The sequence below is a fragment of the Cyprinodon variegatus genome, unplaced genomic scaffold, assembly GCF_000732505.1.
Source record: "Cyprinodon variegatus isolate N-32 unplaced genomic scaffold, C_variegatus-1.0 Scaffold50, whole genome shotgun sequence".
Lineage (NCBI taxonomy): Eukaryota > Metazoa > Chordata > Actinopteri > Cyprinodontiformes > Cyprinodontidae > Cyprinodon > Cyprinodon variegatus.
Genome location: NW_015150503.1, coordinates 300,302 through 304,828, shown reverse-complemented (window position 1 = coordinate 304,828; position 4,527 = coordinate 300,302).

Here is a 4,527-nt window from a genome sequence, read left to right as displayed (position 1 = left end):
TTGTAAAACTTTGTTAGCGAGAAAGTCCATCTTAAAACATTATCTGTCCAGTCAGTTCATCAGGATCTGATGCGTGTTGGGCGGATCTAACCTACTATTTCTTTGCCTGTAACAATGGCAGCTATATCTGCTGTGATCAGTGGGTTAAAAGTAGTTTTAATATGTTTTTAAGTGAGAAAGTCCACCTGAAAACTTAATCTGTGCAGTCAGTTCATCCAGATTACCAACCTGCCTTCAAATATTATTTCTCTGTTGGAGCCACTCTGACCCCCACATACCGACGGTGCGCTGTCACTGGGAATCCCATTCAATAGCAGCCTCAGGCCGGGTGGCCTTTTCGCGATTTGCCATGGCGCTGAAAGGCGTTTTTCATGTGTGTAATCCAAACGGCAGGCACCAGGATAATAAAAACGAAAGTTTTGCCGCCAGAGTTCTGCATTTTAAGTTAATTTAGGCGTTAATAAACTATTTCAGAGGAGTGATCGTAGTGATCTGTATCATCAGCGATGTGTCTGTCTCCCAGATCAGCTTCTCTGATTGGTTGATGTGGCGCATCGAAAAGCAAAAGTTCAATTACTCCAGCAGCTGCTGCTTTTGCAGCACGTCCCGCACGTCAGATGTTCAGAAGCTCTTCAGGCGCTGCTTCAGCTGCTCAGACGTGCTGCTCCTGCTGCTCAAAATGAGCTGCAGGACCTTTTGCTGCGCCTTGATGCTCGTCAATCATTGACTTTGCATGTAAACCAGCTACTTCTTTTGCCTTTGCTGCTTTAGGTGTGAATGTAGCATTCACCTTTTACATATGGCTGGACTCCTGGACCAGCTGATTAAAATCCAGTTGACTTTACATATTTGGTCATTTAGACCAGCGGTCCCCAACCTTTTTTGCACCACGGACCTCTATATGTCAGACAATCTTTTCACAGACCAGCCGGGGTGGGGTGTTGGGGAATACGATCAAGTAAAATTATACGACTGGCATAAAATCAAATACAAACAGCATAAAAATAAAACACCAAGCCAGTCCCATCTAGGCGTAATCGGAGAAAATGACGAAGTGTGCTCCTGATGTCCAGTCTGCTCCGTAGCTTTGTTTTGGTCGCTGTAACCGCAGAAAATCCCGCCTCACAAAGATAGGATGTTATAGATAGGATGAGTCTTGAACTGAATTAACCTGTGACAAGATGCACAAATGCACCGACTGATGTATTTGGGAGAGAATACTGCAATTTTTTATATTTTTCAAAATAAAACATCACTCAGACTGATCGTTGATAAATTATATATATATATATATATGTATACTTTTTTCTGTGCGGCCCGGTACCAAATGACCCACGGACCGGTACCGGTCTGCCGCCCGGTGGTTGGGGACCGCTGATTTAGACTATGGCTTTAAGCAAAGTCAATAATCACTAACCAAAGAAATTGTCTCAAATGATACTCAAAAGAGGGTGGATCTGGCCTGAGTGATAAATCATTCACTGCATAAAATAACCACAAAAGACCACAGGTTAACATACAATGGTACCTAATTAGTTAATAATTCAATCACATCATCATTTTATCTAAAAACTTTGCAAATACTAACCACTACTGAAAATAAGGAAATGTAAAGGGAAATAAAAATGGGGAAAATGGTTTTGGAAGTTTGTTCAAGAGTCTCTAAGAATATTAAGGTTTAAGGCTCAATGCATTCAGGGTGTCCTTTAAAATAGCAGCAGATAAATGATTAACTCTGATGCAGAGATATTAAATGCAATCAAAACAGTAAAGATTTACTGTGAAGTTTTACAGTAAGAAATGTACGATGACTCAGGAATTCATTAAATATAGTGACGCTGGAAAGGATGGGTTAGTTCAGCTGGCATAACCGGTTTTGAGGCAGGCCAGCTAGAACAGCAGGGTTAGAAAACTCACAAAAAAGGGACGGCAATAAGGTAGCTTGGAACTAACAATGCTAGCCAGTCTAACCTTAGTAGCCTAACTCTTCAAAGAATCACACAACTTGGATCTTTCAGTCAGGCTCAGAAAGCATTTGTATTCAGTTCACAACCTTTACTTAACCCTTATCAGGACTTGAATCAGAAAGCTTCTTTCAGATAAAATACCAAAATCACATGTAAAAATATCTCTTATACCTGTTTGTCACCCAAGCAGAGTATTTAAAATGAAAAATAGGGGAAAGGAGGTTTACTTGTCGGCTAAGTGGAATGGAGGAGACAAGGTTTTGGTTCATTTTGACTTGGTTTGGTTCATCAGGAACACATTTGCTTATCCAACAGGCAGCTCTCAGAGATTTGATTTATCCTGATGCAAACAACAGAGGCAGATCAACAGGGCTTAATTTCATCACTTACAGCAGCTTTAGCAAGGGTGTCCTCTTTAAACTATGGTGGGTAGCTTTTAGCGGCAGCTCAGACAACAGCAGCAGAGCTCCAAACAGAAGCTGAAACAGTGGGTCTGTCATGATTTTATCTAGAGCTCGGACCCACATGCAGAGAAACCAATTTAGAGAGACAAGGGGAAAGGTTTAACAGGTTTATTGAAGAGATAATGCTGAATTAAGTGTTGCTCTGAACACTGCTCAACCAGAACTGAAAAGTGAGGGTAAGACACATTGGTTAGTTCAGGCTCAGTAGGAAATTTGGTTCTTGAACTTGAAGAGGAGAATTTGGTTGCTGACTCAAGTTTTTGACTCTTTGACTCCAGTCTGTGTGCGGTAGTTCCAGTGTTTGTCTGATACGGTGGAGGGCAAAACAGGGTTTACCCAGAATACGGTTGTTTGTAGGTGAACGGAGAAGCTGACTGTCACTCAGATTTACTGCGGTACTTGAACGGGTCGTAGTGGAGATGAATCCCTTGCTCGGTGTGAAGCTCAAACGATCTCTGGAGGGGAAGTGGTTTCAAACCTCCAGTTTAAATCCCCAGCTCAGTTTTAAGCTCAGATGATCCTTCCAGGGAGAGAAGGTCCGAAACATCCAGTTTGCAGGATGACTTCCTACGAGAGGCAAAAACAAAAAAAACAAGATTAAGACTCAGGTTGACAAGAACTCAGTTTGACTCAGCAAAACTCAGCTTGGCTAGAGTACCCAAAACTGGCAAACAATCTGGCGTCGAGGTAGCAGCAGTCAGCAGCTTAAGAGCGCTACGTTAACGAGGTAACCCTCTGCAGGTGTGTGGGGAGGCGAACCAGAACCAGGCGCCTCCTGGTGGAGGAAGGGAGACAAACACAGAAACACAAACACACCTGACAGGGTCACAGTCCAGCATTTTCACAGTTAAAGGCAGCAGCAAAACCAGTGTGGCACAGGTCAGCTGCTTATAGCAACCCATAGCAGCTCCTTGGTAAACTGTAATCTAACCCGGCTGTTATGTGGGCAACTTGGGTCGATCAGAATTGGATAGTTTTCTCATCTGCTTCAGCAGGTGGGTTCATAAAACATTGTGTTCAACCTGGTTGGAAACGCAGGAAAAACAAGATGCTACGTCCAGCTCTTTTTCTGAATTGTAGGCAGCATGTAGTCTGGCTCAGTCCAGCGAGCACAGACTCTTCTCCAGAGGGGATTTGGTGGCTACGTGTGTAGCCACAGCTAAAAAGCGTCATATGACTCCCCTATTGAGGCCCTGAAGCCACAGGCAAGAGAAAGCTGAATGAGGGTCGGTCGCTTGAGAAATATCTGTCGCAGGGATGTGACGTCAGGGGGGAATCTCTTTACATAATTGACATCGGTCTGCAACACAGTCCACAAATCTTGGGGGAGTGTTGGCCTAATGGTTGGAGCAGTGTGCTTGTGCTCTGAGAAGGTTGCAAGTATCAGTTTTTATCCCCATAGCCTCCACTCTGGTTTCCAGAGCAACACGCTTAACCCCCCACTGCTCCCCGTGTGCCGAATGATGGCAGCCAACGGCTCCCCAAGGGTATGGGTTAAATGCCAATTTTCATATTGTGGGACAATAAAGGGATTTACAATTTGCAATTACAATTATCTAAAGTAACAACAATTAAGTTGTTGTTAGACTAAAATCTTCAAAATTCCGATTCTTCAATTTGAAAACAAGACTTAAAAGTGAAGGGTAGAGTTAAATTCAGTCCATTAATGCCTGCTCTCTGTAAATATTAAACTGATCGCTATTCTTTGTGGTAATAATCTTATTATCGTGGTACAGTGCAATGATTAATTTCAATATTACCATCATTTAAAATGTTAAAACTATCTTAGTTTATATCAAGTCTTTGGAGAGACCAAGGCTTTATCTTTTCTGTACCTGTAATGTCATTGATGATGAGCAACCATAGAATGCTGACCCGTTCAATTTTTCTTTTTTTATCTTTTGTTTTGTACTTTTTTTCTGGAAAAACAAAGTGTAAAATAGGAATATGCAAAAAAAAATTTCATAACATTATCATTATAGTTGTATCAACTTGTAGAGCCTGAGCTTCACAGCCAAAACTTTCAAGTAGTTATCCGTTGCCACATACATTTAAAGGGGTGATTCTATAGGGTATCTGGTCCTTCAGGTCTCTGA